Consider the following 13,294-nt stretch of genomic DNA (forward strand, 5'->3'; position numbering starts at 1 on the left):
TGAGACTCATGATGAAGAAGGCCTGACTATTAGAATTAACTGCATGCCTAGTATTACAAACAGTACACACATCCACACACACACACACACACACACATATATATGTATGTATATATATATATACATATATATATATATATATATATATATATACATATATATATATATATATTTACAAAAACACACACGCACACACATATATATGTATATATATATATATATATATATATATGTATATATATATATATATATATATATGTATATATATATATATATTTATATATGTGTGTGTGTGTGTCTGTGTTTGTTTGTTGTGTGTAGATTGTTTGTGCATATATATATATATATATATATATATATATATATATATATATATATATATATATATATATATATATATATAGTTTTGCCAATAGAAAGAAAGAATGAAAACCCTGATCTTTCATGGTCAGTGCAGTATTACCAAGTCCGTACTTTTCTATTTGTGAGGTTTTCATCTTCATACCTTATCACCATAATTTTAATCAAAGACGAGTAATGTAATTATCAAATAAAACATTAGATAATTGACTTCTGCAAACTAGAAATTAGACGAAATTAAAAACTTAAAATCCTTTAAAATATAAAGATAAAATTGTCACTGAAGAACAAATGATTGATATAATAAATCGTAAGTAAAAACATAATAGGCTTAGAAAACTGATAACTTTTACTTGATCGATATTGCGAATGAATTTGTAGCAAAGAATCATCATCATCAGTATTCTTTGGTAAATTCACCACATAGGCCTACCGGCATTTTATGATAGTTATTGTGTACATTTTGTTAATGGTCGCATAAAATTCGTCCAAAAATATTAATTTGTCGTTGCTAGAATCTGTTTTCCGAGATCAGGAAACCGTTCTTCTTTGTTGTCGAAACTCGCTTATTAATCTTTCTTTTTAGTTGTGGCACTCTTCCTTGGCCCTCTTTATTTCCTCATCTTCTCTTCTTATCTAACTGATTTTATTTTTTCATTATCGCATCTAAAGTGTCTAACTGTCTATACATGTCTGAAACACTTGGGATCTCCTCTGCTCCTTTCTTGTTGCTCCTCACTTTATTCAGAGGAACTTTTGCACACAACAAAATAACCCATCGATATCTTCCGTTTTCTTTATCGTCCTCAATAGGGGTTTTAGGACGAATGATTCTTATATAATCAGTTATCTATAATTATAGAAATTATTGGAACGTCGGAAAAATATGAATTAATTTGTTAAATATATCATTTAATTCAATGAAAACAGTGAATCTTAAATTTGGGAGTTAAATGGTAAAAATTCCACATAATAATATTTAATGTTATGATATTGCAAACTTATTTTGATCTGTAGTGAGCAGGAAACTAGAAAGTTAAATACATTTCTTTGCTAGGATCATCTTATTTTTGGTGTAAACCAACATTCATACTATCATTGCTGTTAGAGATATTGTGCAACAGTTGTTTATGGGACTTTTAAGTTCTGTCTATCAGGAATTCAAAGATTTTGAGTTTTCATTCCCTTGATCATGAAAAAAATCTTTATTGTCTTGAAGAAAGTTTGATATTACTTTTATCCCATGCTACCTTGAACTCAGTCGAGATAATCATAGTTACATAACTTCTTAAGAGAAGAAAAATTGTTGGTTATTTCAGTGATGTCAACTGTATGAGGATAGAGGAGAATGTGGAATGAATAGGTCAGACTATTCTGAATATGTGTCGGCAAAAAAGAAATGAGCCGTAACCAGAGAGATGGATCGAATGTAGTACTGTCCAGCCAGAATATAGATTACAGATTTTTAAGTTGGTAACGATACATCCTTTTAGCTTGCTGCCTTTAGTTTACCTTCATTTTTGCAAAAAGACTCAATTGTAACATCACTAACGTCCTTTTACTCTCGACGATGCATCATGTGTAGGACCTCGTGTGGAGGCTCCCTCAAGTGTACCTCTCCCTCCTTGGTCTAACCCTTTCCCTAGATCTACACCTTCCCCTAGATCTACATATCCCCTAGGTCTAGCCCTTTCTCTAGGTCTAGCCCTTTTTCTAGGTCTAGCCCTTCATCTAGATCTACCCTTTCCCCTAGGTCTACGTCTACCCCTTCCTTTATATCTACCTCTTCCTCTAGGTCTACCCTCCCCCTTGGTCTACCCCTTCCCCTAAATCTACCCCTCCCTAAGTCTCCCTTTTCCCATAATTCTACCCCTTCCCCTAGGTCTACCCCTTCCTTTAGGTCTACCCCTTCCTCTAGGTCAACCCCTTCCCGTAGGTCTAGCTCTACCTCACCTTGGTCTACTCCTTCCCCTCTCTCTACCCTTCTCTTATGTTTACCCCTTCCTCTAGGTCTACCCCTTTTTTCAAGTCAACCTCTCCCCTAGGTCTACCCCTTCCCCTAGGTCTACCCCTTCCTCTAGGTCTACCCCTCCCCTAGGTGTACTCCTCGCTTTATGTCTAAACCTTCTTCTATGTCTATCCCTTCCTCCTTGATCTACCACATTTGGTCTACCCATTCCCCTAAGTCTACCCCTCACATGTTTCTACCCCTTCCTCTAGGTCTACCCCTTCGTCTAGGTGTACCGTTAACCTAGGTCCACCCCTTCCTTTAGGTTTACTTGTCCCACCTTGGTCTATCTCTCCCAGAGTTCTACCCCATCCTTTAGGTCTACTCGTTCTCCCATGTCTACCCCTTCCCCTAGGTCTACCCCTTCTTCTAGGTCTACTGTTCCCTTTTGTCTATTCCATCCTTCACAGTATGTCACCCCACCTTCCTTGGACTACTCCTTCCCCTAGGTCTACCCTTCCCTAGGTCTACCCTTCCTTCTAGCTTACTCCTTCTTCTTTGTATATATGCATATATGCTGTACTGCTACAAGGATCACGTGAATGGTAAACGCAAATGCCAGTAGGATATAATATAAAGCTTTAGTACCAAGCGCTTTCGTGCATTTTTAATACAGTTCTTCAGGGTACAATAAAAAGTGAGACATAGTTAAAGGACGCCCAAAGTAAGATAGAATAAAAAAAAAAGAACAATAAAAGAAATAATAGAAAAACCTAGTCAGCTAACAAGCATTGTCAAACAATCAAACAACCCACAGCCATAATTTGTACTAGAACGTTAATTGGTCATAAACACAAAACAGATAAACATAAATTATATAATTCTAAATTGTTGAACAAATTTGGTCATGATGAAATTATCCAATTTACCAGCACTAATATTTAAAACACAATCTTTGTTGTGCAAACTCGCTTCCTAAGCCATTTTCTAATCTTTCTAGTTGTGCTCTCTTCCTTGGCCCTCTTTATTTCCTCATCTTTTCTTATTATATTATTGATTTTATTCTTTCAGTAGCGCATTTAAAGTGTCTAACTGTCTATACATGTCTGAAACACTTGGGATCTCCTCTGCTCCTTTCTTGTTGCTCGTCACTTTATTCAGAGGAACTTTTGCACACAAGCAAAATAACCCATCGATATCTTCCGTTTTCTTTATCGTCCTCAATAGAGATTTTAGGACGAAAGATTCTTATATAATCAGTTATGTATAATTATAGAAATGATTGAATCTTCGGGAAAATATGAATTAATTTATTAAATATATCATTTAATCCAATGAAAAAGGGGAATTTCAAACTTGGGAGTTAAATCAAAGAAAATTCACATAATAATTTTGAAAGTTAAGATATTGTAAAATTATTTTGATCTGTAGTGAGCGTGAAACAACGGTTACCACTTCGGGGGCGTCTTTACCTCACCCAAACCTTTTATTTTTGGTGTAAACCAACATTTACTCGATCATTGATATTAGAGATATTGTGCAACAGGTGTTCATGGGACCTTTGAGTCCAATCTACTAAGAATTCAAAGACTCTAAATTTTTATTCCCTTTGACAAAAATCTTTATTATCTTCAAGAAAGTTTTATATTAATTTTATCCCGTTCTACCGTGAACTCTCTTAAGATAAATATAGTTAGAGCAACCAATTTTTCTTTTGTGCAGATTATTTATGGCCGTCTTCTGTATTATCCATTGCAACAGAAGGATTTTACAATATATCACTCAGTCTTGTACCTCGTTCTCTTCACTTTCCAAAATGTTCTCTTGAAATTTCCTTTTATTTTGCTCATGTTTAACCTTGCTTTCATTATTAAAGAGAAACTTGAAACTCTGCTATATGTTGCAAAGAAACACACACACACACACACATATATATATATATATATATGTGTGTGTGTGTGTGTGTGTGCGCGCGCATGCATGTCATAGACACAGACCGTATATTTTTGCTTTTGGGTGTGCACACGTGAGAACATCACAGTGAGTAAAATGTTTATGAGGATTCAAATAATGTATCTATGCATTTCGACCTTCCGTTTTACTCAACAATGCCGCGGCTCCATCTGTGCGTGGACGTAAGCCTACTCAATGATTCTAGAAAAGTCCAAATTCTTGAAGTTTTTATTTAATGCCATAGAAATATCATCTCGGGTACTCTTTGCTTTTACAGTATTGTAATAAAAACAATAAAGCTACTTTCAGTTTTCCATTAAAACTTTATCTTATAAATGCAAGTAATTGAGAATAACTAGGAATGTTGGTTGATTGGTCTAATTGTAGAACATAATTTACATTCTTCACTTTCTCCTTATCAACTTACTCGGTATGTCTCTCACAATGTCAGTAATTCGCCTACCAACCGTAGGCCTATTGTGTGACGGGAGTTTGGATTCAAGTTCAGAGCCATCTTTTCTCCATGAATAGCTCGATAAATTGCCAAGAAGCTCTCCCCCCATCGTGGTTTACCTTTTCTAATAAGAAACCTTATTTGATGCCGTTTGAGCTTTGACATCATCATTTTTATACCACTTGTTTTTTTGTCCTTCTAACTCGGTTTTCTTGCATCAGAAAAATCTATTGGTTTATTTTCAAATGGTGCCTGGTGTTCACACTACAAATGTCTTTCCATTATTGATTCTTTAGGCTCTCGTCATCCAACACCTCCAAACATATTACAATAACATATTTAGGATGATGACGTCATTAACAAACTGAACAAAACCTCTCCAGAACGTTCGCTGCTTTAGTTGTGATTGACCATTGCTGCTTGGTCCGACAAGTCTCCTTCCATTGTCAGACTGACACGGTCCTTTTTACTGGTGCCTTACCTCTAGTATTAGTTGGTCTTTGACCTCTATTTTGAGGCATATGGCCTCTAGCATTAGAGACTCTTTGACTACTTTCTATTAGGGCCTTAGCTCCAGTATTAGATAGTCATTGACTTCTATATATAGTCCTTGACTTCTATCTATAGTCCTTGACTTCTATCTTGAGGCGTTTAACCTCTAGTTATAAGGGCTTTTTGAGCTCCTTTTTTTTGTGGTGCCTTGCCTCTATCATTAGAGGCTCTTTCACCCCTTGTAAGTGATGCCTTACCTCTAGTACTGGATGGTCTTTGATCTATTTTGAGGCGTCTAACCTCTAGTATTAGAGTTTTTTTTTTATTTCTTTTTACCCATTTTTAGTGGTGCCTTACCTCTAGCATTTTTTATCTCTATTTTGAGGAGTTTAACCTGTAGCATTAGAGGCTCTTTGACCTCTTTTTAGTAGTGCCTTACCTCTAGCATTAGTGTGTCTTTGAACTCTATTTTGAGGCGTTTAACCTCTAGCATTAGAATCCATTTGATCCCTTTTTAGTGGTGCCTTACCTCTAACATTAGAGGGTCTTTGACCTCTATTTTAATTCACCTCAACTAAACTATTAGAGGCTCTTGAACGTCTATTTGAGGCATCCTACCTCCAGCATTAGAGGCTCTTTGGCCCCTTTTTAGTGGTGCCTTACCTCTAGCATTAGAGGATCTTGGACCTCTATTTTGAGGCACCTTATCTCTAGCATTAGAGGCTTTTTTACCTCTTTTTAGTGGTGCCTTACCATTAGCATTATAGGATCTTTGACCTCTATTTTGAAGTGCCTTAACTTTTACATTAGAGGCTCTTTGATTCCTTTTTATTGATACCTCACCTCTAGCATTAGACGTTCTTTGGCCTTTATTTTGAGGTATCTCTCCTCTAGCATCAGAGGCTCTTTGGTCTCTCTTTCGTGGTACCTTACCAATGACCTTAGAGGCTTTTTGGCCTCTTTTATGAGGCGCATTAACTCTAACATTAGAGTCTCTTTGATGCGTCATAAATTTAGTATTTCAATTCTACACTTTCTATATACTCGTGATGGCTCTTTTAGCTAGGCTTTATCAGTACAGCTGGGGCAAAGCCATTTAAATTCTCCTATATATTCTCTGATGTTGACGTCCATAAAGACGCTTTTCTTGTTGTAGAACCCTCCACAACATTCACATCCTATCCATCCCCCCCCACCCACAAGCAAATATCTACACAAAAGGCTACTTTCCATCCTGGTGTAATTCTACTTTTTTACTTGAGTTCCTCCTTGAGATTAAATGATACTTTCAACAGAATTTAAGCTATAACACATCTCAATATATATATACAGTATATATATATATATATATATATATATATATATATATATATATATATGTATGTGAGGCCTTTGTCCTGCAGTGGATATGAAACGGTTATATCCATTGTTTTCCCTATTCATATGTTTTCTTTTTTTCCATTACCATTTTAATATCTTTTCCCCTTCATTGCCATATATATTTTTCTTATGTAAACTTTTAAGACCAACCCTCATGCCAACACGAGACCGGGAACGGCGCTGAAAATTTTATCTTGGGGAGTTGAGATCTATATTCCCCATTTCACACATTTCATTGAAAGGTTTAATGTCATCATCCTCATGTCCAGTAAATCAACAAGATGAGGGTTAGGAGGACGCACCCAGACAAGTCCCGCAAGGGTATGATATGACCAGAAGGAAATTGCAGGGTATCTTTGAATTCATATATTGCAGATAAAAGATTATAAAGCATTATGTTAATTTTAATAAAGTATTGCATAAATTCAATTTTTAATGCTGATATTTGCAAAGAGACATTACTTATGATTTTGATCTAGATAAAATTTCCATTATTTTAGGAAAAATATAGCATTATGAGAGGTTTAAAAATAATTTTAGAACAAGAGCTAAACTCAGGACATGTGCCATATTGAGGGATAGAACGGAGTCTTCCATTTGTTCCTTTCAAATGCTAGAGACTCTGAGTATCTGATCTTTAATCTGATTGGAGACCTCATTTGGATCTAAACTGAGTGGCTCCTTTTTTTTGGATTGACATATAATCAGTTGTTCTGCTGAGATTCAATGCTTAATTTATAGGATGTGGGCCATACCACCTGAAACAGGGGCCGGGAATCCATTCAGTTCGAGGTTCATGTGGAAAATATCTAAAATCAAGACTCCAAAACAGCTAAGAAAAGGATGATAATCATGAACACTTCGTTCAGCATAAATACCCTGATCTTGGAGACTTGAAGTTACGGACCTTTTCCCCAAAGAGCAAAACTAGATCAAATACCACAAGATTCCCGCGAAATGTAGACACAAATAATAATTGTAAATAGACTCGGAAGATGACTCGGGAATTCTAAAAAATCTTTCCTCTTTTTCCTCCAGAGCCATCTTCCGTTACTGCAAGATCTACGTTTTTTTTTTTTTTTTTTTTTTTTTTTTTTTTTTTTTATATACTTCGCCCATTTTCCTGGCACCATCTGTCTTTCTTCCAATGCCCATATTTGCATTTATTTCCATACCTTCACCTGCCTTCCTTCTTTGAAGAATTTGCGTTATGTTTGTTTCTTTACCTTTTTTTTCTATGAACTTAACTTTCCATATCAACTACGTGTGGGGAGGAATCCACTTGCCAGGCCTAGTTTACTGAATCCATTTCTGAAATAGGCCTATACGTATATTCTTTTGGGTCTCTCTTCTGATACTTCTGGGCTATTGCTGTTCTGGACATTCATTTATTCTTCTTTTTCTGTCTTCCCATTGTTTCGTTTATTGTTGGTTATTGTAGTCTCACCTCTTCTGCCTCTGTTCTCTCTTCACTAATGGATTGTCTTTCGTCTAATGGATCTTCCCTCTGGTTTGTCTACATTTCCTTTTTTGTCTATCGATAATAATTCTTTGTTGAGAACTTTCAGATCCTCGATCATGGACCACTGGTTCTTTCCCTCCAAACCGGTTGGTTGGTCTTTGTTGTGCAAACTCGCTTCCTAAGCCATTTTCTAATCTTTCTTTCTAGTTGTCCTCTCTTCCTTGGCCCTCTTGATTTCCTCATCTTTTCTTCTTATCTAACTGATTTTATTCTTTCATGAGCGCATTTAAAGTGTCTAACTGTCTATACATGTCTGATACACTTGGGATTTCCTCTGCTCCTTTCTTGTTGCTCCTCACTTTATTCAGAGGAACTTTTCCACACAACAAAATAACTCATCGATATCTTCCGTTTTCTTTATCGTCCTCAATAGGGATTTTTGGACGAAAGATTCTTATATAATCAGTTATGTATAATTATAGAAATGATTGAATCTTCGGGAAAATATGAATTAATTTGTCAAATATATTTAGTTCAATGAAAAAAGTGAATTTTAAATTTGGGAGTTAATAATAAAAAATTTGCATAATAATGATTAATATTAAGATATTGTAAACAGTTTCTAAGAATTGAAAGATTTGGATTCATTATTCTATTGAGCATGACAAAAATCTTTATTGTCTTTAAGAAAGTTTGATATTAATTTTATTCCGTTCTACCTTGAACTCAGTTAGGATATACATAGTTACATCAACCGATTTTCTTTTGTACAGATTATTAATGGCCGTCATCAGTATCATCCATTGCAACAACTCTCTGGTAAGAAGGATTTTGCAATATCTTGTATCTCGTTCTCTTCACTTTCCAAAATGTTCTCCTGAAATTTGCAGTATATATATATATATATATATATATATATATATATATATATATATATATATATATATATATATGTGTGTGTGTGTGTGTGTGTGTGTTATGGACACGGACAGTATATATTTGTGTGTTGGTGTGCACACGTGAGGATATGACAGCGAGTAAAACGTTTATAAGGAGTCAAATGATGTAACAATGCTTTTAGACCTTCTGTTTTACGCAACAGTGCCGCGTCTCCATCTGATTCCATTCGATACCAGAGAAGTCCAAATTCTTGAAGATTTTTATCTGATGCCATAAAAAGATCATTTGTGGTACCCTTTGCTTCTAAAGTAGTGGAATCAAAACAATAAACCTTTTTTCAGTTTTCCATTAAAGCTCCATCTTATAAATGCAATTAATTGAGAAGAACTAGGAATGTTGGTTGATTGGTTTAATTGTAGAACATAATTCACATTCTTCACTTTCTCCTTATACACTTACTTGGTATGAGCTTTGACAGGTAGAGCATCATTTTTAAATCACTTGCTTTTTGTCCTTCTAAATCCATTTTCTTGCATCATAAAAATCTATTGGTTTATTTGTAAAAGATGCCTGGTTTTAACACTACAAATGTCTTTCCATGTTTGTTGTCTTTAGGCTCTCGTCAGCCAACACCTCCAAACATACTATAATGTGATCTTTGGTAGATTTTAGTTATAAATAATCATTTCCTACTCCCTTAGGCCTACCCCTTCCTCTAGCTGTACCCCTTTCCTATGTCTATCCCTTCCTCTATTTCTACCCGTACACCTTATGTCTAATCCCATTCCCCTAAGTCTACTCCTCTCTTAGGTCTACCCCTTCTAGTTCTACCCCTCCTCTAGTTCTATACCTTCCTCTACGGCCAGCCCTCCACTAGGTCTAACCCTTCCTCTAGGTCTACCACTCCCATAGGTCTTCCCCTTCCTCTAGGTCTACCCCTACCTCCTTGGTGTACCCATTTCCCTAAGTCTACTCCTCCCTTAGGTCTACCCCTTCCTCTAAGTTTATTCCTGCCCTGGGTCTATCCCTTCCTGTAGGTCCTCCCCTCCCCTAGGTCTGTCCCTTCCTTCAGGTTTACCTCAACCCCCTTGGGCTATCCATTTCCCTAAGTCTTCTCCTCACTTAGGTCTACCCTTCTCTCTAGGGTACTCCTCCCCTAGGTTTACCCTTTCCTTTAGGTGTACCCTTATTCTTTTGGTATACCCTTTCCACTAAGTCTATTACTCCCTTAGGTCTACCACTTCCTCTAGTTCCACCTTTCCCGTAGGTCTATCCCTTCCTCTATGTCTACCCCTCCCCTTGGTCTACCCATTTCCCTATTTCTACTCCTCCCTTACGTCTACCCCTTCATCTAGGTTTATCCCTCCCTTAGGTGTATCCCTTCCTCTAGGTTTTCCCCTCCCTTAGATCTACCCCTTCATTCAGGTCTACCCCTCCTCCCTTGGTCTACACATTCCACTAAGTCTACTACTCCCCCTTCTTTCAGGTTTACCCCTCCTCCCTTGGTCTAAGCATTCCCTTAAGTCTACTACTCCCTTAGGTCTACCATTTCCTATAGCTCTACCCCTCCCATAGGTCGGTCCCTTCCTGTAGGTCTACCCCTCCCCCTTTGGTCTACCGATTTCCCTAAGTCTACTGCTCCCTTAGGTCTACCCCTTCCTCTAGGTTTACCCTTCTTTAGGTCTACCCCTTCCTCTGAGTCTACCCCTACCTCCTTGGTCTACCCCTTCCCGTGAGTCTACTCCTCCCTTGCTCTAGGTCTACCCCTTCCTGTAGGTGTACCTGTCCCAACTCATTCTGCCTCTCCCCTAGGTCTACCTCATCCTTTAGAACTACCTCTTCCTCTAGGCCTTCCCCTCCCCTAGGTCTGTCCCTTCCTCTAGGTCTACCCCAAACCCCTTCGTCTATTAATTTCCCTAAACTAAAAGAAAGAAAGAAAAAGGGAAGTTTCTATTTTGAGGATGTCACCTAGAGGTTTCAATTAATTATTCACCAGTGGGGTCAAGGATGAATGTTATAATAAAAAGACGACGAGTGAAGCTCAAAGACTAGTTCGGTTTTGCAAAGCCGTAGCCATAAATTTCCAAAAAAGGAAAAAACAAATGGAAATTGTGCATAAGAAAAGGAATAGACGAGAAAACCCAAAAAAGGGAATGAAGATATCGTAGAAACTGGGGTGACGCAACATGAGAGTTCAGGTTTCGAAAGAAGGATGGAAATAGACTGACTTTTACTTCTGTGAAAAATCATTGTGGTGGAGAAACAACTATATTTTTCTTCACAGTCGCTAAATTAAATTTTCTGTACATCAAAAACTTGTTTTTTGTATTCTTAATTTCTAACGCTTGAACAAATAGTGGTACCATTATTTGCAATCAATCAAACTTCTTTTATGATGGCGGTATAAATAGATATCAGGATTAATGAAAATCAATTTTCAAATAATATAAATTGTTAGATTTTATGAAAAATAATAATGCGTTCAGCGCTTCAGGAATTATGCTCGAAAAATGAAACAAATTGTAAACTGCGGTCTTTTGATAGTAACCGAACTTGAATATTCCTCTGATTTCAAACTTATTTATAGTCTATATACCTTGGTCAGCCTTTTAAACCTAGAAACTACCACTCTGAATGTCAAAAGCAAAATTTTCAAAGAAAATTACAAATGTCGCTAATGAAATTCCTGAAAAAAGTATTGGAATAATCATAAAACTTTCCCTACAAAAGGACGTCTTAATAGAAATAATAATAAAAAAAATATAACATACCACGTACCATGCATACATTTCTCACGAAATAAACAGCAAAGATGGCCTTATATTACGAGAAAATAATGTTCCAAAACCCTATTGCTGTGGATTGTAACGCTTAGCTTTATTCCCACAAAAGCTTTGAGTATTTTTAGTTGCAAAATACACTGGTGGAGTTAAAAAATAACTATTATTTCAACTACTATTTCATACATTTTTTTTTTCAATTTGATTTCCACATCTGCAATATGACTCAATACGACCACATTTCCATATCAATAAATAAAAACATACATGATATACAAAAAAAATTTAAATGCCTATATGAAAGATAATGAATAATAATATGTTATAATCAATATTTCAAAACGTTAAAAGCCATATTGTAGCATACTCTCCCATTTGTAAGTTTAAAAAAAAAAAGAGAGAGAGAGAGAGAGAGAGAGAGAGAGAGAGAGAGAGAGAGAGAGAGAGAGAGAGAGAGAGAGAGAGAGAAAAGAGTGGGTGGGCCTGCTTTCCTAACTTTAGCTAAGCGAGGGACAGTGGTTCGTTTATCTACAACAAATACTGAAGAAATTGAAAATGTTCATGAGTGAACTGTCATAGTAAATTCTGATACTTGACTATATTGCACAAAAATACCTGAGCTTTTAAAGCATTCTGTGCCAAAATAGCAAAAGGAAGATACAAATGATATATAAAAAGATATCCAAGAAAATCTAAACGACGATAGGTTTGAAATGTATAATAGAAATGAATGCTACTGTACCAACCGTGTGTCACACGATCGTACATAGTAACGACATTTCTCTTATTTGTATATATTATCCTTTGTATCTTCGCTCTCCCCTCGCACTGACAGCGACCTGTATCAACCTCTGTTTTTCTTACCGTTAACTGTTAACAGAACCGGTTGCCGGTTGGACATGAAATAGCCTGTTATATTTTATGACCTTCTTGCCCAGACTTGATGTATATATAAACTGGATGTTCTGTAATAAAGTTACTCAGTTGCTTTCATCCCGCTTTTGAGTCACAACCTACTCTTGGCTCGTCACACTACCAACATTGTAGTTGGAGGTACTATCTAGACAAAACTACTCTAGGAAGTACAAATGGCATGGGATTCTAATACACTACTTTTTCCCTAGGTAAGAGCCAACTGTGGGTTTGCTGTGTGCATTTAGGGAAAGAAATACCCATTGATTATGGAAGACGGCTACTATCATTGGCTATCATCCAGAGCCAATCTTCTGGAGTACAGATATATTGTATAGTAGGCATTCCTCAAGGAGATGAATACCTAGTAGAAGGTTGTGGCCCCATTGTGTGGGGATTAGCACATAACTTAAAAAAAAAAGAAAAAAAAAAGTGTTAGCATTATAAATGTGCAGGAAGTGATTATAAAGAAGAAATGTATGGTATCTAATTTTTTTCAACAAATTGAACTTGATGCTCTGGAAATGGCTCCGTCTGCAAGACAGAATCTGAAAGGTATAGAAATAAGTTATAGAAAGAGTAGTGCTTTGGATTCTAGATGCCTCTATGCAAATAACAGATATAACAGAAAATATGTTAGTTTAAGGATTGTG

Source organism: Palaemon carinicauda, chromosome 41 (genome assembly GCF_036898095.1).
Source record: "Palaemon carinicauda isolate YSFRI2023 chromosome 41, ASM3689809v2, whole genome shotgun sequence".
NCBI classification, from domain to species: domain Eukaryota; kingdom Metazoa; phylum Arthropoda; class Malacostraca; order Decapoda; family Palaemonidae; genus Palaemon; species Palaemon carinicauda.